The 25,367-nt window shown below is 52.4% G+C and overlaps 2 long non-coding RNA genes across 3 annotated transcripts; one reads left to right on the forward strand and one right to left on the reverse strand.

The window, feature by feature from the left end:
* Positions 1-695: 695 nt before the first annotated feature.
* On the reverse strand, positions 696-7,553 carry LOC137842912 (uncharacterized). 2 transcript variants are annotated; one of them, XR_011089273.1, is made up of 3 exons: positions 7,044-7,549; positions 1,122-5,760; positions 696-1,037 (listed from the first exon to the last, which is right to left on the reverse strand). It is a non-coding gene; the product is annotated as an uncharacterized lncRNA (long non-coding RNA). The 2 variants fall into 2 exon arrangements; XR_011089272.1 differs by having other exon boundaries at positions 696-5,760; positions 7,044-7,553.
* A 12,596-nt stretch (positions 7,554-20,149) lies between these two features.
* On the forward strand, positions 20,150-22,924 carry LOC137842911 (uncharacterized). The gene is made up of 2 exons (XR_011089271.1): positions 20,150-20,664; positions 22,402-22,924. It is a non-coding gene; the product is annotated as an uncharacterized lncRNA (long non-coding RNA).
* The last annotated feature ends 2,443 nt before the right edge of the window (positions 22,925-25,367 follow it).

A 25,367-nucleotide genomic window follows, 5' to 3' on the forward strand; every position in this document is an offset into this window, starting at 1 on the left:
ATGCTGACCTGCACGCACACACGTGCCCATGCATGAGGACAGCGGGGATGCACCCATGGCCCTGGGGCTGGAGGCTGGGGGAAGCTCCTGACCTTCACGTCCTGGCCTCGTGCCACAGCTGCTCAGAAGCATGTCCCGGCTCTCAGCAACGCACAGCAGCAGCAAAAGGTGGAGGACTCAGGCCAGACCTTGCCCCTTTCCCCATCAGCACCGCGGCACGCCTCTCCCTGCCCTGGGCAGACAGCCCCAATCTGGATGCGGTCTGCGCTGCGCAGCCAGCAGCAGGCTGATCTGCAAGGAGCTGAACCAAACCGACATCTGTCTGCCAGCCCTTTTGGTACCCTCCTCTCTTCTCACTTGCTCTGCACTAATGAGATGTGATGTTTTTCCAGCTGTGGTCTCATCCTCCCCTCCCTTGCCCCCCAGCAGAGAGCTGATGCTCGGTCTGCTGGGAGGGTTCGGGGAGCTCACGGGTCCTCCACCACAGCAGATCAGCAGAGCCCCTTTGAAAACAGGTACTTAAGATCCTCGAGGAAACAAACAAAACCCTTGAAACTGTGATTTATATCTCGACTTTACTACTGAAGGCGGGAGCACAGCTCCCCAAAGTGAGACTAACTGCTGTTAATGTCTCTTGATCCAGGCCTGGTGCTGAATTCGCGTTGCTTCAAGTTGGAAATTAATTTGGCAGAGAATTTTCTAGTTGGAAAGGGACACTGAATATGTTGTTACGTGTCTGCTGTCGTGCTTTCTGAGTGTGTCTGAAGTTGATGAATTTTTCAGTGATAAATAGGCACGTTTTCATTTCTGGTTTCCCCAGTAGAGTTTGTCAACATGTTTTTGCTCTGACCCATATTCAGCCTGATCTCAGGGATTCCAGTGGTTTGCTTTTCCTGCTGGAGCATTGGAGGGCAACCTTGGGGTGACAACCCCCAGGCTCCTGTCCCCTTCCAGTCCCTTTCTTCTGGCCGAGACTCCAAATGAAGTATTTTGGAGCTTAGAAACTAAACGGAGCAGAACTTTAATCCCTTTGAGCCCTAGAGAAAGGTAGAGCCAGACAACAAATTAATCATTTAATTGCAGCAGTGAGCAGCCTGGAAGAAAGATCTCCGTGCCCCTACCAAAATGGTGGAGTGCAGCAGTCCCTGGGACCACGTTAAAGAGCTGTTCCTTGAGTTACAGCACCACGAATGTGAGATATCCCTGCTTTTCCTCTCCATCCACACAGGTGGTGGTTCCTCCCCAGCCGCTGCTGTAGGGCCAGGTCACAGCCTCAGCGTGGTGCAGGAAATAACGACTTGTCACTGCCCCATCCCAGAGCTCGGGGTTAATCCCTGGCTGTGTGCAGAATTGATTATTTTGCTTTTCCAGCAGGTTTTTATCGGGCCTATTCAGCGCTGCAGGCAGGAAGAAACAGGGCTGTGAGCAGAGCCCTGCTGGGTGGTGGGACAGCGGGGTCTGCGCAGCCCCCAGCTTCTGCAGGCTGCCTGTCAGCCTCGGTGGGTCTGCTCCAGGATGCCCCAATTTGCTTTAATTAGGTTGTGTTCTCTGCTGAATGCCTCCTCCCTCCCCCTCGCCGGTGACTGACTGCAATTAGCTTGTGTCTCAGCGCTGATTGACAAAATTTGTTTTATAAAAAGGGTGTTCCACGCTCTTTGATGTCCTGCTGCCTGCTCCTGCTCTGCCCACGCCGGCTTCGCTGATGCGAGTTTGCTGCTCTCTGTGGCTTTCCCGTTGCCTTTTATTTGTCTGATTTCTAAGCCAGACGCTTCGTCTTTCTCGTTTCATTCTCTTCTCAGCTGGCCTCGGCTGGTTTACCTGAAATGAGGTTGGCAGGAAGGCAGCGAGAGGTTTCAGCAGGCAGCACGCTGGGCCGTGTGTTGGCCAGCGCCAGAGCTGGGCACAGCCTGGCCATGGCCCAGTGAACCTCTGACATTTTTTTACTTTGAATTCCGGGGCAACAGCACTGTTCCTGTTTGATTTAGGAGGACACAGACGGAGGAAGGATTGTCAGCACCTTTGGGAGGTCTCTGGTCACCCTTTTGGTTCACGAGGGCGCCATTTTGGCTGGGGTCCTGCAGCCAGGCCTTGTCACGGGGCAAGGCCACCCGGCCCCTGCTGCAGGCCCAGTTTTATGCTATTGCCCACTTTGGGCACTGTAATCTTCTGATTTAGTGTCCTTAAAGTACGTCCCCTTGGGAACCAGCAGACTCTGTCAGTGTATGAACAAGGGCTGTGGGCTGCCCTGGGTCCCATAGCACTGAGCATGGTGTGAAGATGTGGTAGAGATGGTTTTGGGGAGCAGGGTTTGCAAATCCAAACCCAGCTCGTGCAGAGGGAAACAAAAGCTGGAGAGGAGAAAACCTGCCCCATTGGGTCAGCCAGCGCTGTGTCTCCAGGTCTGAGGATGCTGCCACGATGTTCAGCTGTGCCGAATCAGCCAGGCACGAAGGAAGCAACAGAAAGAGAACAGGTGAGGAAAACCAAATCACAAAACAAGAGGCCTGTGGAGCTCACCTGTCTCTCAGGGCTCCCCAAACCTCCACAGAGTCCCCTTAGAAATCAATAAATAACATTAAGCTGTGCTGGCACATCTGACCCCTTCCAGCAGGTTCTAATTTAGCCAGCAGAATAAGCATTTACAGAGCTAATTAACAGCAATTTATATCAGCATTTTGTAAATGACTGATTAACTCGTGGGGGTGCCCCATACATACAGTCCACCCACGGCTGCAGTTCTCTTTGCTTTTCAACAGAACTTAGGCTGGCGAAAGGAAACACCCCGCTAATTGCTTGAATTAGATGAAGCAGCCACCCTGCCTCGTCTAGTCCAGCTGGGCCCCGCTCAGGGAGCTCAGGTTGTTTTTTGTTTTAATCCCACATGCTGCTGGCTCCCAGATCGCACAGACCCTGCTCGGTGGGACTTTGCCAAGCCGGTGCTGCCCGACCCTGTTGTGCTTAAAGCCATGCAATGTCTGGGGTCTGTGTTTTGGGGTGCAGATGTGATGCAATTGCACGTGAGGATGAGGAGGGCAGGTGGCTCTGGGCAGGGTAAGTTCTTCCTCCTCACACCCCGTCTGCACCAGGGGGATGTGGTGGGGAGGAAGGAGGCTGCGGCCGTGCAGCTGTCCAAGCGAATTACGGCCACGCGGCGGCTGCGCTGGTTCCGCTCTACAGCACTCGACAGAGCACCTGGAAATTCATTCGTCACTGGAGGAGAAACGAAGAAACCAAGTGAGGTGAGTAATGAAATGCTGGAATAATTAACCACGGAGGGAGGGGAGCGGGGCACGGCTCCGTGTGCCAGCTGCCAGGGCTGCAGCCACCCAGGAGGCGTTCGCTGGGAGCGGGGCCGTGTGTGCAGGGCTTGTGCTGGGCCTGGGGCTCTGCCTGTTGCCCCATCCTGCAGTTTCTTGGATGGGAAGGATAAAATGTCATGGCCACACACATGGGAGAGAAACGGAAATCCCTTACATCAATTAGCTGGGTAGTTTGGGGGTCCAAAGTGGGACCCTGCAGCTGAGGTTTCTCCCTGTGCAAAGCCCTCGCTCTGATCCTGTACACAGCTCATGGATCCTTGGGCTCCAGGCTTGATCTGTCCTTGTAGGACCAGGAGAGAGGAAAAAGGTTGTGTGGGTAGTAGCTGCCTAATGGCCACTTATGCATGAAAGAAACTGCAGCCCTGATGTTGCCTAATTACTCAGTTAACATCAGTTTAGATTGTTCCAGTTTTCCTCATCAATTTTTAAATTCCATTATAAGGCTCCCACTCTGTACATTGCTCTCTGCAGCCTGGCTCGCCCTGTCTCCAACAAACGAGAAACTTAAACCTATTCCATAAAAAGTAAAACCAACAAACAGCAGGAAAGAGGTGATGTCAGAAACATGCGGGTGCAGCCAGGCTGTCTTATTCATTTTGGGCACGCCGAAGGATGGAGGAGGTGACTTCAATGGACTGTGTGGGCACCCAGGCCAGGTGAAAGCAGTGCAGAGTGTCACAACCCCAGCAAAAAGTGCTTGAGCACCACTGTGCTGGGTCAGTGGAGCTGGTGCTCTGCTGCTGCCACCTCTCCCAGGGCAGCTGCAGCTCGCCGTGCCCAGCCTGGGCTCAGCCCTGCCCAAAAGCACCCGTGGCCTCTCCATCAGGCATCGGGAGAGCTAAGTGGTAATTCACAGGGAATAATTTACAGCTGATTTCCCTCCCCTTCTCTTTGAAGAGAATATCTAGCAGCAGGTTGCAATTTTGCTTAATTCCTTCCTTATTGAAAGGAGTTGACAAATATATTTGTCATGATCAGGTCTGGCGCTCTGCTAGATTTCATTAGTGGCTCCGCATTAACGAAGTGCTCTGTGCTGTTCATCGGCTGCTGTTTCCATGCCCTTACTGAATTGCTGTAAAACCCCTTGCAAATTTCTGCGGGGGAGGATCCTTTGAAACTCTCAGCCTGGGTAAAACTTCAGCATTCTCAGAAAGCAAATGAGACGATGACCAAATGGCACAGTCCTGCTGTGACCTGACCATAGCACGTATGCAACAATGGTCTCAGTTTCAGAGGCTGCAATCAGAGCTTAGGGAGCTGAAAGAAGAGTGATGCTCTCCCTCTGCCTGGTGTCTGTCCTTCCTGGCAGAGCTATGGGCTGCCACCATCCGATGGCTGATGGCCATGCAATGTATGCTCACGTAGCTCGGAGATGTGGCAGCACCTCCTGGATCATTTCAGAGGCACGAGGCTCCCCCTCTACCAAGGGCCAGCAGCCCTGGCCAGCTCCCTCTGTCCTCTGCTGTGGGATGTGGGTTACCCAGCCACACACACACAGTTTGTGGGTTCAGGCACCCAGGAACCATACGCTGCCATCCCTAATACAGCACGTTTGGAAAACATTCAGTAAATCCACCTTGGTTCTTCCTAGTAGTCAAAGCGAGTTAATTTCTGTTTTCATCCTAATTCAAATGGCAGTTCCTGAAAATACACGCTAAGACCAGGATCATAAATTATCATGTGTAGAGAAACAGTGATCAGGTTTGATGCTTGACCCACGGCTGCGTTCAGCCTGGCACACCGAGGTGCCTGGTGGAAACGCACGCGGGCTGCACTCGCCTCTGCTCCGCCTGGTGACTGGGCACCACCAGATGCCCCTCTGCTGCTGATCTGCTTCCCAACCATCTCTGCCTGAGCAGCACCGTGAAAAATTAACACCAGGAATTCCCCCCTCGCTAGGTTTGTCCTGCAGGTGAGGGTGCTGCCACCCCCCTTTTTGGGGAGGTTGTGTCTGAGCCTTCGCTTCCCCACGCCATCCCCACCCGAGGGCTCCGTTGCGAGTCCCTGAGCTCAACTTTCCTCATGGCATCATCACAGCTGGATGTCCTACAGGAAAATACTCAGCCGCCCTCTTTGGCTCATTTCCTAAAGGTTGGAAACAATCGGTGTTCCTGGCACCGTGACAGCGATAAAGTAATAATCGTGAAAGGGCTTTCTGAGACGGGGAACGGCCCTGGGTCTGCTGGGACTGCAACAAGAGAGCTGGTGATCACATCAGAGCTGGGGGACGGCCGCCACAAATCAGCTTCTCTCATCCTTACACCTCCTCGCAGGGTGTCGAGGTGCCCTCAGCTGTCAGCGATGCCTGAAACCTGGAGACGTTTCTGCGCTGCGGTCTGAAGGTCAGCCAAGCGTTTGAACTCCTCCAGCAGTGGTGGGAGCTGCGTGCTTCAGCATCCCTGGACGTCTCATCTCTCCGTTACAGCTTGCTCTGGCTAGACTAGGGAAAATGGAGCGTGGATCTTATATTCCTGATGACTTCTTTCAGTTTTCTGGCTGTTTTGGCAGGCCCAGCCATGGCTGCTGCAGGGCGCTGCTTTACCAGGTACCCGTCCCAAATTGTGCTCCCCTCCCAGCTAACCAGGCATGTCCCTCTCTGCATCCCTGCTGGCAGGGACCTCCTCTCGGGGTGGCTGGTAGGGACATGGTGCTCACAGGGTGCTGCCACCCTGCTCTGGGTGCCGGTGCTGCCAACCAGCCTCCTCCCCTGGGCAGCATCCCCTCGCCACGCTGCGTCTCCAAGCGCTGAGGCTCAGCTGCAGGATGGGGGCGATGGCATTTGTCTGCTTCACTGTGTGTGTGAGAAGGAATTCATTAAAAATTTCCACTGAAGAAGGATTCCCTCTTCCTAGCAGACACTAACAGGGCTGAGAACTGTGTGCAGGCTCTCCACCACCTTTGCTCTTGCCTGCGGGATCTGAACCATGGGAGCTCACCACACACGGCCACTGCAGGGCTGTGCTTCAGCAGAGGATGGGCAACGATGGCTCTGCAGCCCTTTTCCTGCTGTCGCCAGCATCTCCTGCCCATTCCCCCTTCCCTGGAGGAAAACACAGAGCCCAGCACCATGGTGTGACCCAGGGGTGGAGCTGTGAAAACCTTAGAAGAGGTTGCTGTAGGAAAACCCGCTGCAATGAGCTTTTGAAGCCATATTTTGGGGTCGGTTAAGGTCCCTTAAAAAAGGTACTGGGGCCATTTGGGAGGCTGGAGAAGCGAGGAGCATGAGGGATCTGCCAAAGGGTGCGCAGAGAGCTGCTAGCAAAGCCAGAAGTGGTTCCTGGCACTTGAGCTGCTCTGTATTATGCTGCAGCTCCCCGTGCCTTGGGATAAACACTTGGTTTTATCTCCTAGGAAGATGCCAAGATTATACGAATTCCTCGCATCCTCATCCGAACAGATGAGTGATACGAAGTCCGTCACAGGGGGCTGTTAGATGAGCAGCAACCACAGTAAGCCTGCGCTTTAACGAAAAACCCAAGTATGACATATTTTTGTATTATTTAACTGGGATTTTGCATCTTGAAGGGAGGAAGTGAGCGAGCGAGTCGAGGGGAGGAGGGTGCAGCAGCCGGGGTGCCTTTTCTCTTCAGAAATGTTCCACGCACTAAAAGGAGAATTTATAGTTCAGCGCTAGGGGGGAAAATGCATTATTCATTTTCCAGACTTTGGAAGACAAAAAAAAAAAAAAAAAAAAAAAGGAGGTGGCATTTCATTTGTACTTACACCGTGACTTGCAGACGAGGCCCTCTTGCAGAAATCAGCCCTCGGGATTTTCCTGCTTGCTCCAGCCAGGCTTGGTGCCTCCAGGTACCTCAGCTTCCTGCCCTGGTCGGGCACTTTAGGCTGATCTTTGGCAGCTTTTGTGTTTGACCCCAGAGAAGATCGCAGTTCGGCAGTGGGCAGAGCAATCCTGGAGGGATGCCTCAGCCAGCCCTGGCAAGGCTGCGTCCCAATTAGTCAGATAGGTGCAAAGTGCTGGGATTTAAGATGCCGTGTGACAGCAAAGTGCCATTACCGTGTAAAAGAAGCTGTTTTAGTTATTCCAGTAAGGAGAAAATTATTCCCCCCCGTAGACAGGTGGGATAATTAATCATTATCGTCTTCCCATTAGATTTAATATTCCAGGGCTGCACGTGCACCCTGGTTGGGGACTGCAGCCTTCATCAGCCCGGCTCTGACAGCAGCAGCCTCTCCGCAGCCCTGCTCAAAGGCTTTGAACAGCCTCCTCTTGGAGCTGCTTTATTCCCATCCGTGGCTGCCAGTTAATTGGGTTAATTGTGGGGGTTTCATCCAGACCCAGCTGCAGAGAGGGCCGGGAGCACCGCACCACAGTCCTGATGATTTTTTTTCTCAAATTACTCACTTCTCGTTCCTTCTCTGCTGCCATCCCAATTTGGGGTACCTGCTCACCTCTGCTCAGTGCTGGGCTGGGAGCAGAGCCAAGGGAAATCTATTTCTTGTAGCTGGCACCAATATTGGTCTTTGGGTAATTGCTGGCAAATGAGCTTGGATTTTTTTCTTCATTTCTAGAAGGTGAAAACACCAGCATGCAGCGAGAGAATTGGGCTTCTATTGACCCTAACACCTCAATCCTGCTCTCTAAATGCAACATCGATAGCAGGAGCTCTGCAAAACTTTTCACAAAGTCAGCCTTGGTTTTTTGGGATGCTTCCAGGTCTGCCCAGCCCCATCTGGCTTCTGCCACCCCGGAGACCCTCACTGCTCTCCTGGGACCCCAAAAGGTCCCCGGAGAGAGCTGGGTGCAGCCCATTCAGGACAGCCACGGTCCACCTGTGCTGAATGGGGCTGTGGATTTGGCCAAGTCTCTCCCTGAGGGCTTCCAGGTTTTTCTCCTTAGAGGAGGCAGGTTGGCTGAGCTGAAGATGTGCTTTAGTTTCACCTCTTCATCAGGCTGCTTTATATGCTTATTACCGTATTTACACATCCTTCCCCCCACACTCCACTCTAGCCTTAATTTTCCACTGTTAATCAGGCAAAGCACTGCGGCACGCTCTTCTGTAATTAAAGAATTAAAGCCATACCTGAAGAATGCAGATGTGATGGCAAAATTAAATTATTTAAATAAAGCCAGCCCATTAATTATGCATGTCCCTCAATCTTTCATCTCCTGATAAGCTCCGGCAGCTTTTGGAAGTGGAGGGGGAAAGAAAAGTTGAGAAGTCTGAGTGAATTAATGCAGCGCGGGGAGCCTTTTCTTGTTCCCAGGTGTCTGCTCCTGGCCCGGGTCTCCAGGCAGTGGTCCTGGAGAGCCTGAGGGTGGCTTTGATCCATGGATGGGCTTAAGGCACCTGGTCCTGCAAGCAGCAAGCTCCCTCCTGGGTCCAGAAACAGGCAGCCTGATGCAGACGGTGGCTCTCAGCCTGGAGTGAGCCTACAGCCGTGTCTGAACAGTAATGAACAGCCTTCACCCACAGCAGCTTTCCCACCGAGGCGCTGCCACCAGCCCCTCCGAGCTCGCGTGCTGCCCTGCGGCTGCTGCAGCGCCGTCATGTCCCGAGGTGAGGGGAAGGAAACATTCAACACCTGACTTCTGCTCTTAGGGAATCAGAGAGTTCACAATAACAGCCTCTTTCCTGCAGGTTACAGTGAGCTGGAGGTCAATTCAGTGCTTCCCTCTGCAGATGAGCAGGACACGTTGTGCTTTAGAGGGTCCCATTTAGAGAAGCCCGTTCCTTCTCGCCCCATGTGCTCTGGAAGTTCTCTCTCCCTGTCCCAGGTCATAACCCAGGAGCCACCAATGAATCTTAGCTGATGAGAAAAAGCAGCAGGGGAAACTACTGGAATTCTTGCTTACTGCGTTTCATATTAATTAGCGCTAATTATACCCTGTTATTAAGAGTGAGAAATCTGGCAAGGGAAATATTGCAGCTGAGATTGCAGATAGCACTATAGGAAGCGCTGGCACTCGAGAGTCAAAATTAGGCAGCGCAAAAATAATTATTTTGGCTGGCTCTGAGAGGGGCTGAGCAGCCTGGATGGAGGAATCCCACCCAGGCCCTTCCCCAGCGTGGAGCCAGGCACCTCGTAGGGGGTGGCAGCCCCTGGTCACATCCCCCTTCTGACCCAGGCTCTCCTTAAAAACACCCAGTTACCACCTTGTACTGGTCCAAGAGGCTCCTGGGGCATTGAGATGTTCTTCCACAGGGTATTTTTTTTTTATAAATTCCCATCACTGGTGCAGCCAGAGGAGCATCTCACCGGTTACAAGAGCTGGACCAGCAGAGCACAACGCTCTTTTTTTTTTTTCCCTGTGCTGTTGTGCTTGGCTCCCCTCCCTCTGCTTGCTAACTGCATCCTTATTCATGTGCTGGCTAGCGCCCTGCCAACACAGTGGCCTCCAATAAATATGTCAATAACAATCTGAAATCATCAGGTCGTGATGCCCTTGGACTGGCTTTATTGAGTGAGATGATTTGAAATATTTATATGTGATGGCTGCGCTGGTAGAAAAAGAGTAATAGAATGGAAGGAGGCTATTAATGTTTGACAAACAGATTTACTTGGGTGTAATCAAATTTCAGCATATGCTTGGGGGGGGAAAATCAACAATGTTAACGAATTGCAGTGCCGGCATGCTTTGCTGTAGCCAGCCCATAACTGAGTTCTGGAGCAGTTACTGCTGGAAGATAACATTTATAGCTAACACGTTATTGCTCACAAAATTAAGTGATGCCTTTTTTTTTTTTTTTTTCTTTTTTTTGGTAATGGACACAATAATTCTGTCTGCTTTGGCCACCAGGACAGTGAGTGCTGTGAGGGACCCACAGACTGATTCAATCCAGCCAGGACAAATCCCGGAGTGATCCCTGGTGGTTTGGGGGCAGCAGCTCACTGTCCCCGAGCAAATCGTCCTCTGAGCCATGCCCCGGCCTCACCTGGCTCCGTTTGCCCTTCTCAATCATTTAGGGCAGGTGGCAATGCAGCGGAATTATTTAAGCGGTGGCTCTCTTCCCTTCTGCCTTGTAATATCCATCTTATTTTCTGTTTCCATGTGTTATTCATAAAGCTTTTCATGTCATCTTGTTTGCCAGCTGATGGGGAAGCCTGTGGAGGCAGGCAGGTTTGTTCTGCATAAAAGGCCATAAATAATCCGAAAACTGCCAAGCAGTGGCACATCTCAGGGACTTGTGCTTAATACTGGGAGGCTTCCCGCAGCATCACCCCGTATTGCAGCTAACTCTGGGGTCTTTTCCACTGCACCAGCTCACTTTCCCCTCTGTTACTTCCCTCTGCGAATTAAGGGACGGGGACAGAGATGCTCTAATAACATCCCAGCATCTCGCCGATTGCCCCTCTGGGTGAGGTTTGTTTCTGATCAGAGGCATTGGCCTAAAAACCCCTTGGAGGGGTGAGCAGGAGCTGTGCGGGGCGCGGTGAATTCCTCCTGCTGTCATCCAGCTGTACGGGGCCCTTCAAAATAGGAACTAACACCAGCCCTTTGATCTAGTGGTGAGAGTCCTGCAGTTTAGCTCCTGACAAGAAAATCTAATTTGTTTCTGGCACACGAAAGCTGTTATCCCATGCAGGAGCAAGGCAGAAAAGCCCCAGTGAGGGCTGGTGAGGACAACCCTGGCCAGGGGACATGGGCCAGGAGCATGATGGTGGCACAGGGAAGGACCAGGAGGGGACATGGAGCTGGTGGCCGAGGAATTCCTGGAGGCATCCTTAGGAGGAAAGCTGGCTTTATTTTATGTGGACAGCTCTGATCAGGAGTTTTGGAGGAGGCACACTGAGCAGCAAACAGGGCTTTATGTTAAACCCCTCGTTCTTTCCTCCTGTTGGCAAAACCAGACAGAACTTCATTTTCTGGCAATTACCCCGAGCTGAGAACAATAAATAACTCCTGGAGTTATTTATGAGAAGGAGGGGTGGAGGAATAACTACACCACGTGTATGCCAGCCCCGGGGAGCTTGCAAGAAAAGCCAGGCGGACACGCAGGATCCCCACCACTGCCGGCAGATTTACGGAGCGCACCGAGATATCCGGGGGGTCTGCAGCTGGGCTGGGCACAATAAATCAGGCAAAACCAACAACCCGCTCATTCCCGGCTCCCTCGTGGCAGGTTGCTGTAGGTGTCTGTTAAAAATAAATAAATAATTTAAGTTGAGGAAGGGTTGAACTCCTTTGCAGGATAAAGACAAAGCAATAGGTGTGTTAATACGCGAAATGAAAGAACAAAATAGAAGTTTCTTGCAAAGGAGAACACCAATTTCTACTCGGGTAGTTTAATGAGAATTTTACCCTTGACTTCATCCAAATGAGATGCAAATCACCGTTGTATTAAGCGATCATAATTTAACGCTCGCAAATAGGTTTTGCAGCTTTACGTTTTAGGCCAAGGCACGGCTCTGTCCCCAAATCCCCCTAGGAGCTGTGCCCTGCAGGCTCGGCTGCGAGCAGCAGTCCACAAACCCCACGGACAGGTCACGTCCCTACTCCAGAGGGGGATTTGGCCAAGTGGGATTTTTTGGGTCAGCATTTGGGACCCCATCATGGTGTGATGGGGAGGTGTCGGTGGCTGTTGAGGGACCAGGATCTGATCCTTGGTGCAGCCCCATGTGCGGCTCGGAGCCGAGCACGGGTTTCTTTTGGCTGTGCCCATTCCCTTCTTTCTGTGGGGTCACCTCCTTGCTGGTGTGTAGCTGCTGGTGAAAATCAGGGCCTGGGGGATTTAACGAGAGGTTAAATTAACCCACACTGCTGTGGGGGGGCTGGAGGCAGCGCCCGCTGCCCCGTTCCCTGCTTAGAAGTGGAATTGCCGAATAAATCCCAACTTCATGCTCAGGGAGTTAATCACTCGAGCTCACCCTCTTATCTGCAGTTCATAGGGGTGTGCGTGCGCGCATCCCTACGTGCTTTCAAAGGGAAAATAATTATCGCAGAGATAAAGCTTTCATTATTTTTAATAGCATCAGGTCCACCTGTTGAGTTATTACAGTAATAAAAACTAATTAGATCCCCGGTGATACGTTCCCCCTGTGCACGCTGCCCGCCTACCTTATCGATGGTTATTATAGGAACACAGAACCGTATATCAGGTCATTGGTAATAATGGCTGAGCCCTTTCCACAGGCGTATAAAACAACACACGTATTTTAATATAAATAACTGTTCACTCTTATTTGAAAATCTGAAAGGGAAAGCCCTGATTTATTTGGCAGCTGGGGCTGTTCGTCGAGGTTCAGCTGCACACACGAGCTTCTTCCTCGCGCCTCTCAGTCTTGCTGCACAGCCTGTGTCAAAGGAAAGCAAACCCAAATGCAGGTTTTTAGAGTATCAAAGCCTTTCTGTTCAGACTTTTGAAGTTTGACTTTAGTTGTTCACTCTGAGTTTTATTTTTTTCATTTACAGGCACTCTTCAGCATGACTTTGGTTTGCTTTCAGTTCTAGAAAAACGCTTTCATCCCAAACAAACTAATTAATTTGAGCTTCAAAAAAAAAGTTCCATTTATTCTCCCCTGCTCTCTAATTTTTTAAGCATCATTTTATTTTACATTTCTTTTAAAAAAATACTTCCAGATTTGAGAGCACCAAAAAAAATCAATTATTCACCTCGCCCGGTTTGTAACGCGCATTCACGGCTGATAAACGCAGGCGCTGGTGCCTGCCAAGCACGACTGCCAAAGCAAATTTGCTGTTGTAGTAGGGCACAGGCATGGGGAAAAGGGTTTGGTAACACAGCACTTGCGTGGGTCTGTAGCAAGAAGGTTTCAACATCCATGTGTAACCATTCCTTTGGCTTTGCTTGAAGGAAAAACCCGAGCAGCTTTCCTGGGCTGACCTGGGTTTAATTCGTCTTTGGCACCCAGGCCAGCCTCACCAGCAAGGACACCCGGCAGGTTTTTTGCTCCCATCTCTGGAGAGGGGGCATCAAAAATCTGAAAAGCCCGTTTTAATGAGAAGCTGCTCCTTTCTGCTGCAGGAAGCTGGGACTTTAATTATCCCGTAGCACTACGCTGACAAGCCACCCGGCCTCGGCAGACCTGGGTGATAATTAGACCTGTTGGCTCTCCGGCGGAGGAGAACAGTAATTTTCGCGTGCAGTGCTTCTGCGCATCCTCCAAGGAAAGCACAATCATTCAGAAACTGGAAGTTTGACAGGATGCCAGCTTTAATACACCCGTTGAAATGTTTTCCTGTCAGCAGTGGTACAGCCACATGTCCATCACCACAGTTTTCCTCTAGGAACTTTTTCTTTTTTTTTGGCGAAGAAGAAACAGCCGGGAATTACCTCCCTTCGTTCGGTTTTGGAGTTTTCTGCCTTTGGTTTGGGTTTGGATTTCCTGAAAGAGAGACGTCAAGCAGAGAAGAGAAGAGATGCTTCAGAGTCCCTGCTGTGATAGATGCCCTCGTTAGGGCTAACGAGCTCGGGCACCCTTTGCCACTGCCTGCAGCGGTGGGGACGTGGGCGAGCCCGGCGCACGTCACCGTTCATTGAAGGAACGGGGGGAGCCTGGGCTGGGTTCTCCCACCTCAAAAGGGACTTGAGTCAAAATCCCAGCAGCATTTTGTGCCAATTCCCAGACCACGAGCTGGGGGCTGTGAGCACAAAGCAGCGGGGGTGGCGCTGGCCCCGGGAGCAGCCTGGTGGCCACCTCGTGCCAGCCCCGGTGCCACGCACGAGGAGAGAGCCTGCGACTCCGGGCTCTGGGATTCCCTCCAGGAGGGGACAGGGGATCGATTTCACACCGACTGGCCTGATTTTATCAGAGCATCTCTCTGTTCTTCTTGGTTTCCATTTCTCTCACTGCTCCCATGCCCTAAAGCTCTGTGCTGTGCATCCCACACCTGCGTGCTGGGTGCCGCTCTCCTCCCCTCGCGAGGCAGCAGCTGGGTGCAGGTGCTGGGGGGCTCAGGATGCCAAATTCGGGCAGGGCTGGGCTGCACGGGCACACCGGGGCTCCAGGCACTCGCTGCTCCTGCAAACCTCAGCGCCACATTTCAGCACCAGGCTGCTGCAACGCCAGCTGCCTCGCAAGAGCATCATCAGGATTAATTTATGTTTACACAAAGCCCGGCAGTCCCAGGTGATAAAGCAGCAGGTGACGGCGAAGAAATGACTTGAAGACAAAATCACCACTCAGTTTTTATAAGCAGCGTTTCCCTGTATTGCCCAGGGACTCGGGAGCACCATGAGCAGCAGGCGATGGCTGCAGTTACCTCCCCAAAACAATTTTCCTGCTAACAGAAAGGCAAAAAAACTCCTCTCAGCGCCCGCAGCCGAGCTGTGCAGGGCTCCCCACGTGCTGCCCACGCCTCTCTGGGGACAAGCACTGGAGGTGTAGGATGCTGGCCTGCAGTAATTCTTTCCAAAACAAAGAATTCAAAACGAAAAAAAAAAATCCCAAACAATTGCTACAAAACAGGCATTATGCAAATACAGCAGTTACCAAGACAAAACCTGTGTGCGTAATGAAGAACAGGAGAAGGGAAAAGTCATTTGAAAATAGCGGGCGAGTTAATTGCCTGCATCTTTCTTTCTTTTTATTTATTTTTTTTTCTTATTTTTTTTCTCCTACTTGAATTGAAGGAAAAAAAAAGAAAGGGGACTGGCAGAGCTGGAGGATGGAGGTGGTTGCTGGGTGATGCTGCTGGGTGCTGCTGGGCTTCCAGCACACACCGAGGCCATCGTGCTCTGTGCCCTCCTGCAGCACAGGTGAGATCCCGTGTCCTGAGCAGGAGGTCTGTGCCCTTGCAGCAGATCTGCTCATTATTTGGTATATATTTGTTTTCAAAGGTTCATTCAGGAAATGAGACGAAGAGTCCTTAAGATTGATGCACTTCATAGTGAGACTCCACTGCATCTGTTCAGCCCTGGCTGGTGATATTCAGCTTTCTTTCATTTTAATGGGGGTGCAGGCTCCTGGACAGTAAATGGGAGCTCACCAACAATAATATTTATTTTCTTAGCTAGGGTACACGGCCTTTATAAAAGTAATTCACCTACAGTGAGAGGTGTGCAGGCTACAGGGCAGAAATCAGCAATGTGACGGCTTCTGCCATCCCATTATCTGAGCCTGGTCCCCTCTTTGTCATCCCTAAACGACAAGTGCAGGATGAGAAGTGGGCACTGCCGCCGCGTCGCTGCAGGCTGTTTGTCCAAGCTATCTGTTGAATGCTTATAAATAACAAAGCTATTTGCATAAATAATTCATGTGCACACACAGCAACTGGCAGGAGGGAAGGGAAGAGGCTGCGAGCGCTGCACCGCGCTGCTGCCCTGTGCCCAGCTGGGAGCCCAGAGGGGGCACCGGGACTGAATTCCCCCCCCTGGGGACACCCCAGCAGCTCTCTCCCTGTAGTCCTGGTGCAGAGGGTCAGCTTGGGTTCCCCCATTAATCCCAGGGGATTTTTTTAATGTGCCTTTAACCAGGATGAGCTAATTGAATGGGGCTTTATGTCTGTTCCTTGACTTGCTAGCACTTCGTTTTGCTCTCCTGGCTCCAGAACCTGCAGCAACTTTTCTGTAGGGCAGCACTCCCCTCCTGCCAGGTGCTCACAAGTGCAGGAAAGGACATGGACAGAGCAGGGAATGCCAGATCATTTTGGGGCACGGGGCGAGTGGCGTTCTCCAGAGAAGCCTCACCCCATTGTTTTTCTGCCTTCTGCTCCCTGACTCCTTCATTTACATTTATGTCACCTGCTGCCTTCGCTGCCCTGCTGCACGATTACGCTTCTGCTGTGGCCTGGGAGCCCCGATTCAAACCCAGCGTGGGTCTGGAAGAGGAGGAGGAGGAGCTGGAGGGGGAGGAAGAGGCAGCGTGGGCTGTGCAGGAGCTGCGAGGGAGGATTTCAGAGAGCATTTTATGGCGGCCACTAAAAGTAAATGTGCCAGTGCCCTCCCTGGGAAAGAGACCATAAAAAGAAACAGCAGAATAGCTTTTTTTTTTTTTTCCTGTTTCATTTTCTACCAGGGCCGTGGGAATCAATTATTTAATGTGTACGGGGTGAGGAGCCGGGCACCGCAGGGACCACGTTGACCTGGAGCTCAAACGGCCGATGTTGGATGAGGACAGGACCCCGATGCCCCCCAGCACCAGCCCCATCGTGGTCTCTTGTACCCCAGCCACGAGCCACTGCCCAGCACGACAGAAGCCCACCTGAGTGGAGCATGGAGCAGCCACTTCTGGGAAAAAAAGACAAAAAAACAAACCAAAAAAAAGGCAAGGAGAGCAGCAAGGCGGCTTGAGAAAGAAGCCGGCAGGCACGGCAGCAGAGGTCTCTGGAAAACCTTTGCATATCTAATCAGTCGCGGTTCAGAGTCCGGCCACGCAGCCATCAAAAGCGCCCACAGTTTTGCTTTTTAATGAGAGATTTTCATACATTAACACTTCATTAAGTCCGTAGCTAAGTCATTTTCAGGTCAATTTAAAACACCAACGCCGCCTGGCCCGGACTCTCGCCTGCTTCTTAAGACACCCGCTGGCAGCCCCCTGCATCCCGCTCTGCCCCCGCCAGCTGTCACAGCAGGAGCAGAGCTGCGGGATTTGGGATGGTTTGGGGTTCGGGGTGGGCTCATGGCTCTGCACCTCCCCAGCCCCATAAATGCTGGGGGCTGCTCTGAACACCACAGGAGCTCGGGGCCCTCCCTGCCTTCACAAAATGCTTTCTCAGCACTCCCAATTTGGGGCTGTGGGTTGGGGGGGCCCTACAAAGCGGGTGAAGGACAACTGAAGGCTTCACCACGAGCATCCCACGGGACCCCATGGGATGACCCAGGTGCCGTGCATCAGCCCCCAGCTGCGTTTTGCTGCTTGCTTATAAGGGCGCTGCAAAGATCCATGCCCTGCTGTCAACGCCTGGCTCGCTCCGAACATTCATGAGATGTTTTTAATTAGAATTTTTTATTTTAAAATAAATCCCCCAAAGCTGAAACTGTTCAGAAGACTACCGTCTGCCATGCTGGAGCGATACAAGCTGCAGTCATAACAAGGCAGGGAAACCTCCCTGAGCAATGTCTGTGTGTGTACAGCAATGTACATGCAGGAAAGCAGAGTGAACCTGTGGCTGCTCCCAGCTGTGATTTACTACCACTTCTTTTATAAATTAAATATAGCTGTAAGTTAGCTCTTCAGCATAAAGATGGAGAGATAGGGGTGGGCACAGACAGGGGCACGCTGCGTCCGAGAATTACTCTCAGGAAATATTGCTCCATTTGCCCTTTTAAACAGCCATTTCAGCTTATTACGGAGCATATTGCTGTGGCTTCTTAGAAATCCTTCACCTATGCAGCAATCCTTGGCCTCTCCCTCCCATTAAAGGATTGCAGTGCACATCAGCAGTGTTATTAAATTAAGCCTCAAAGATTGGAGGGGCGTGTTGGCACCTTTCAGAGGGAGATAAGGTTGGCAGAAGGTTAAGTGGCAGAGGCAGGGCACGGCCGTGCTCCATCCCACCAGGAGCAGCAGTTCCTTCCCCGGGATGGACAGCCCAAGGAGCACCTCACGTTTCTTAGGTCCAATTTGTTTTTTTTTTTCCCCCTCTCATCACCTCCTTCCAAACGGTTTGGCTAATTGGAGGTGGAGGGAGCAGGCAGAGCTCAACCCTCGCCATCGTGAGCTGGGGCTGCAGCAGGAGAAGCCCTGATCCACCCCTGGTGGCATCTCAGATGAGATGTGTCCCCTCTGTCCCCTCTGGGAATGGGCAATCCCCAGGGCTGCACAATCCTTCAGTCTCATCAGTGCAGGGCCAGGAAACCTGATGGGCTCCCCGTGACAGCTCGTCTCCGTGGCTTTTTGTTGCAGAAGGGATGGTGACAAATAAGTCTGTAATATTCCTGGCCCCTGCCCTCTCCTGCTGCCTTGACACCCAACAAGCATGGCACCGTCATGGTTAGAAATGTAATTTAGGTGATGGATGGGCTCTGCTCAATTCCTGTAATATCCTCATGAAATTTTTAAGCAGTGCACGTTACCTTGTTATAAATAGCTGCCTGTTCGGGGCACCCCGTGCACTGCAGGGGACAAACGTGAAATGCTGGAGGGGTCGGCGGCACGGCAGGGAAACCAACCCCTCCTTTAGGGAGACGGGACAAAAACTGATGGAGATGCACAGGGACAGGCCTTGCACGTTTTTGGGGAGAGGCACACAACACGGTGCAGTCCTGAGTGGTGCTGGCACGCGAGGAGAGCCGAGGGCTCCTGGGTCTGCAGCCTGCTGCAGGAGGCAAATCCAGCATTAAGCAGCTTTGCAGCATTAGCGAGGCTAATTCTTTTACTGGGCTGGAGCATTTTATTTCGATACTGCAAAGAAGGTCTAATACCATCTCAGCAACTTCGGCAGGCACAGCCCGTGGCCCAAACCCAGCCTCAGAGCAATAATTTCCTAGGGGTACCGAGCTCCAGCTCACAGGAGGGGCAGCGAGAGCCTTCCTCCCCCCGATGATGCCCCGAGGCTGGAGGTCAGGCAGTGTTTATGGCCCCGGCAGTCAGCCCTTCTCTTGGCATGCTGGTGGCAATGGCAGAGCTGTTTCGGGAGAGCATTACCCGGGGTGATGGATGGGGGCTGTCATTAGTGCTTCGGTTCCTGGTCCTCTGCTGCCCGCTGCACAGGGGAAAAAAAAAAAAAAGCCATGCACTTACTGGGCTTATTTACGCGCTGTGACCGTGCAGGGATGCACACACAAACTGGGTTTCAGCCTCTGCTTCCCCTGGCCAGCAGTTTCTACCCACTGCTGGGAATCTGATGGCACTGAGTGGCTCTAAATAGATTTGTTCGCAGGACGCCTGCTCGGCTCATCCAGGGCTCATCCTGAAACGCGACCCAGCCTTCCCAGGCCGTTCTCTGCGATTTTCCAGCTGCAGAGGAGAAGCAGGCAGAGAATTATTCGGCAGCATATTGGGGATAGGTGTTGTGGGCAGAGAAAGGGACGGAGATGCCATCGGTTCCCCACGCCACTGAGGCACGTGGCAGGAGGTGTTCGCTGGGCTCGGCTGGATGCCTGAGCAGAGGACGGCTTCCCAGAGCAGAGCGTTTGACAGATACTAAAAAAAAAAGTCAAATCCCTTCGATTTTTAAATGTCAGGGTCCTGATCCCGTAACGCTGTCTGCATTGTGTCCCTGTGTCCTCTGCCTGATGGTGCCAAGGCGTAGCCAGCCCGTGGGAAAGGTGCCAGACAAGCAGGGATGTGAAGCACAGGGAGGGATTTGTCAAAGATACCCTGGAAATTTCCCTTCCCTTCCCACGAGCACCAAGCCAGTGCTGCCTGCAGCATCTCCGCTGAAGATTTAGCCCCCAATATTTCCTCCGAGTCGCTCAATCTGCTCTCGCTGCCCGTAATCTCCGTGCTCATTACTCCAGCCTGGCTCTGCCACCGCAGCAGAGAGCCGAGAGGTGACGGAGGAGCAGGCTTAGGGGCTTGCTGGCTGCAGCTGGCACGTTGAAGCAGATTGTTCTGGCCGGATTTGCTTTTCAAAGCCTGGGAAGTTCGGCGGGGTTGTTACGTTTAACTGCCCCCCGTGCGCACTGAATTGTTCCTGGCCGGCTGAAAACCTTTTGCTACACAAAGTAATCTTCTGCTAGGGAAGCTTTTGCTGGGCGAAGCATGGCTCGTTGGTAAAATCAAGCCAATGGGATTGTAGGTATTGATTTTTTCCTACATCTACCACTATTTGAGTGCCTAGAAAACATTCCTGTAGCAAATGATAGTCACTTTGGGGCAGCCTTGTAATTGTGGGAGCTCAGCAGACACTTTCCCTGAATGCAGCCTACTTGTCCCACCAGCAAATTTGTCAGAGATTGAAAGCAGCTGTTTAAAACCTGCGTACACACACCACAAAACAGCCCAGCAGCCAGGCAGCAGCCTGCCCTCTCTTAGAGGCTGCGTGGGTCACGAGCAGAAAAGCATTTCCTTCCCCATGGCTTTTGGACAAGGGGTAGGAAGCACAAACAGCCCATGATGACAACAAAATAATGTCCCAAAACCCTGCTGGGTACCGATGCTGTGCCCTGGGTGTGGATTTTTTAGGAACCCCCCCCGGTTCTGGGCCATCCACAGCACCCCTGGCTCGTCCTCTGCCAGGATCAGCCCCTTGCAGCATCTGCTGAGGCTCCACGTCTGGAGCTCGTTAGCTCCAGCAGGCACGAGGAGACCCAATCAACATTATTTAATTTATAAACAGGAAGCAGCTGGCCCCTTCTTTGCATATGGAGCTAATTTTAAAATACATTCACCCACCCCGGGGTGGGAGGCAGCGCAGGTTGGGCAGTGCCCAGCCAAGTGCTCCGAGGGGGTGATAAAGCAGAGGGTGTGTTCAGGGTGGCTGCTTCCACTCCTTAAAACCATCTCTGTGTTGCTTTGCTGGTTTGGAGAGCCCCTTTGGGTAAGAATCCCTGGTGTGGGGACCCTGGCTTTTTGGGGAAGATGGGCAGGGAGGTTTGAGGGGGGGGGTCAGAGGGGTTGTGCCTGTCCTGGTGCTGTCCTGTGGTGACCTCCAGCAGGGCACTGCTGTTTTGGGAACCATCCGTTGCTGTCCCCAGTGATTTGTCCTCTGTCTCAGAGCCAGCACAGGCTTTGCTGGCTCCTTCAGCTCTCCAGCCCACGTCCTGCCAAGCAGAAGGGCAGCAGGATGAGCCGGACAGGGTTTGCCAGGACACGTTACGCCTGCCCTGGAAGGGCAAAAATCCAGCTTGCCCTTGCCTGGTGCACACCTTGGCACCACAGCTGATGTTTTCTTCCATTTGGGAGCTGTTTTGTGCTGTTCCCAGCCCCAAACCCATCTGCTGAGCCCACCTGCAGGAGGGATGGGGCTGTCAGCATCCCCCCGTGCTGCCTGGGCCAGGCGCCTGCTGGAGGAGGCTGGGGCTGCTCAGCCCCCTGATGGAAAGCCAAAAAATCCCAGGCGATGGGGAAGGAGAGGTGCACAGAGGAGGTGGCTGGGGGTGGCTTTTTGCCTCCAAAAAGAAGGATTTTTTTATTGCTGCGATTAACATTCAGGAGCTCAGGCAGCAGGCATGGAGCTCGGGTTATTCCGAACAGATAAACACCATCTGCGCCCTCGGAGCAGGGCAGGTTGCGGTGCCTGCTCCCAGGAGCCGGTGGTGCCCTTGAAATCTGCCCCTGATGGGTGATGTTGGGCTGGTGGATGCCCTGCTGGGGGGAGCAGCACCAGGGGACAGAGGGGATGGAAATGAGAGCTCCCTGCCCCTGGGAATGCTGTCACTGGTATGGGGGTACTGGGCCATGTTGGGATCTGGCTGCTCCCTCGGCACTGGTGTCGCAGGGGATGCTCAGGCTTAGCTGGAAGGCTTTGGTAAAGGTGCCCAAAAAAGTAATTTTTACATCCCACTTGAGATATTCTCTCAGCTTCACAAAGGGCTTTTTTTTTTTTTTCCTTCTTTTTCCCCTCCAAAAAAGGCGAAGGAAAGGAGAAAAATACAGGAAACAGCGGACAGAGCAACTTTTTCCACCTCTTCCCCATTTATCACCCTGAAGATTAAAGCTTGTGGATGCCTTAGCCTACATTTAAATGCCAGGATCTATTTTTTTTTATTTTTTTTTTCCTCTAACCTAGTTACTTCCCCATCAATGCAGCCTGCCCTGAAGGTGTTAGAGCTGCAGTGAGCGGCACCGCAGCCTGCCGAGACCCAGCTCAGCCGTGGGGATCCAGCAGCCCCGGGGCCGGGCTGAGATGGAGAGGTGCAGGAATTAATGCCCAAAAGGGGTGGAATATTTCATTAGGAAGTCTGAAAAAAATGAAATATAAAAATAATCTGCAGAAATGAGGAGATAGACCGAGGAGGTGGTGTGACCCCGTGGTCGGCTCCGTCTCCATCCTCTGGTGTGGGACCATCACATCCCCAAATCTTCCTCCCAGGGCCCTGGCAGGACCAGGGGTCTCTCCCTTTTGCTCCCCTTGTATCAGAGGCCTGCAGGCAGGTGCTGGTCGTGGTCCAGGACCAAGGCATTCAGCCCCAGACAGCTCTATTCCTCACCTTAATTAAATTAGGGCTCTGTATAAAGTAATAACCAACTTTCTTCCTGGTCACTCATCATTTATTCATGCAGCGCTCATTATTTTTGAAATCCCTTTGCTTCTCCCCTCTCCCCCCCAAAAAAGGTGCTCATCTTTAAGTCTTAATTATCGGCCAAAGCCCAGATCCTGGCGAGTGTTTCATTCCTCAGAGCGAGGCCGTTTGAACTCTGCCATCGCCGCCTTCAGAGGCATCAGCCTTGCGCCGAACCTGCTCCATCGCCATTAGCATACGTGGTAATTTATACGGCGGTTTTAATTGAGTGCTCAGACCTCGGGGTCACGTATGGAAATTAAACAATAAGAGGAGCGGCTCCAGCCACTTCGGGGGCTGCGAGCGTGCACGCAGACGCCCACACGAGCGCGGAGACCTGGGGAGCAGAAGGAGGATGCTGATGGTGTGAGGAAGGAGCCGAGAGGTCCCTGCTGCCCACGATGGGGTGGAGGAGATGGAAACACCCCAGGAAAACGCAGGGAAACTGAGGCAAGCTCGCTGGTGGCTGCTGCGTTTTGCCCTGCAGATCCCTGTCTTGGTTTGTTTTCCCTGCTTGGCACCGTTCTGGGAAACGTGCAAATAATAATAACCATTAAATGCTATAATACGCCATGATCCGATGACTCATGGGTTAATTCTCACTCAAAACCAGACATTTATTCCCGGAATGTAAAACATTTTAACAATATTAGTCGTGAAAAAGGAATGGGGGCTCTTTTGTCAGGATTGTGTTTTTTAAGTTCCATTAATTCTTTGTTCAATTGATGCATATTCAAAACGGTATAAGTGGGGCCCTCACTGTTTCAATTAGCATTAATGCACAATTATTTTTCTCCATATTTATGCCGCTCTTTGCAGGGCACGGTTTTTGGTTGTTGTTGTTGCTGGGCTTTTTTAACATTTGTATGTTAATTCAGCGTTTAAAAGATCTTCTCCCCAAACTGCTCGCGTGGTGATAAAGTAGAATGAGAGGGCGAGAGATTTGTGGCTAAAACACCAGAGGAAGAAAAGGCTGTCTGTCAAAGCAGGAGCTAAATCCTGGCTTTTACCAGACCGTAGGATATAATTGCATCTAAGGTGGAGATCTCACAGAATTTATTCATCCCTGTTGGGCAGGACCTGGCACCAAACAACCTGGGGGTGCCAGGGGTTGGGGTGTGGGTCCAGCCCCCAGCTCCTCGCCGTGCCCCACCTGCTGCTGGAGCAGCTCCGTGCACACGGGAGGGGAGAGCTCAAGGTTTGGGCAACCCGAGATGAAATTGGGGCAGCTCTCCTTGCGCGGTGACTTTTTTTTTTTTTGCCTGGAGGAGCTGCTAAATTTCGCAGCGCTGGTCGTCACCTCCTGCCCACGCAGAGGAGGCAGCAAGCTTTCCCCATCCCTCATCATTAGAGATGCGCAAGGCTCAATTTTTAAATACTTCTTTTTGTAATCAAGTGTTTGTGTTTGTTTTTGTTTTTTTTCCTTTTTGAAGGAAAATCTTTCTCCGTTGGCCTTCCACAGCACCCGGTTTGAAGCTGTGCCCCCACAACTCTGGGGTTCAGAGGAGGAAACGTCCCCCAGCCCCTCAGGGCACAGCCAGGATCCGGCACAGAGCAAGGGGCTGGTGCAGGACCCAGCGTGGTTTGTGATGATGCTGCGTGGGCTTGTGGTGCTGCTGAACGTCCTCCCGTTCCCTTCCCAGCAGATCTGCTTAGCAGCTGCTAAAGAAACCTTATTCCAAGGCTAGAGAACAGGCTCTTTTCCTCAGGGCTCTGGGGAGCTGCGCAGGCAAACTGCTGATCCATCTTCCCCGGCCCTTTGGCAGCGAGCTGGCTGGGAAGGAGCAGAGCTGAGCCCAACCAATGCTCCTCAGTGGTGTTTTAGAAGGGAAATATTTCCAGCTCCCTCCGGTGAGGGTGGTGAGCCTGCTGCCCCATCCCCTGGAGGGGTAGAAGGACCCCCCTGCAGGGGGAGGCTGTCACTAGTAGGGCTGCAGCCACGAGCGAGCTGCTGCTGGCATCCCAAAATTGTATGCTGCTCCTTGGCAGTGCAGCCAGGAGGGCACGGAGGGTTTGGCTGTGACCCTGGGGAGGTTACACCTGGGCAAGTGATGGAGATGTCCCCATGGAAAGGGCCAAGTGGCTGGTTCAGGTCCTCACTTCTCCTTTTTGCTCCACCACCATATTCCCCAGGATCCCTGCACCCATCCGTGTGATGCTGCTTAATGCTCCCAACACAGCCAAAGCTGCTGTAGGATTCCCTCAGCTGAGCCAAAAAGAGGAAGCCAGGAAGCTCTCCCTTTCCCACTCGGCTCCATAAATCCTGCAGTGGTGCTGAGCCTCTTGAGCCAAAAGCTGGCGGCTGGGAAAACCCAACTCAGGTGCACGTGGCTGAAATAACAGCCCAGGGCACCCTGTGCACAGCTCCAGCTTGTGTCCTTCACCCCACGAGCACGCAGAAACTCAGAGGGCAGCAAATATCATTTCCAGGTGCCTTCTCCTAGCACAAAATTGCACCTTTCTGGCAGGGGAGCAAACAGGACAATGCTGCAGGTAATGCCTGCCCAAGCTAACCAGGGCAGCACCAGCTCAGGGTTGTGGCCCCGGGTAAAAACAGGGCCAGGATCACCTCGGGTAGGAGGAGATCTGCTCAGATCCACTGCAGGAACACGGAGCCCTGGTCCCGCATGTGGCTGCAGGCCAAGTTCTTGCCCAGCGTCAGGCAGGGTCCCTCCGTCCAACACGTTGATGGAGGATTTAGGACTTAATTTCCCATTAAATACATACAGGCTAAAAAGGGCCGAGGGGATTTCTCGTGCCAAAGAACGTCTGCGATAGTGAGACGTGCAGTCAGGGGCACGGATATTTATAGATTCATTTATTTGGCTCCCTTTAAGCATTTCGGAGGCGTTCCTCTGTGCGCTGCGAGTTGGTTTCTGTCAAAAGCCACCAGCTCGAGCAGTCAGGAGAGCGGGGCTGGGGGCACACACTGGGGACACCCAGACTGTGCTGGAGGGGACATCGAGGTGCTGCACCCCTGCTAGGGTGCGGTGCTGGGACCTCAAGGACCCTCCTGGGG

Source organism: Anas acuta, chromosome 21, assembly GCF_963932015.1.
Source record: "Anas acuta chromosome 21, bAnaAcu1.1, whole genome shotgun sequence".
Classification (NCBI taxonomy): Eukaryota; Metazoa; Chordata; class Aves; order Anseriformes; family Anatidae; genus Anas; species Anas acuta.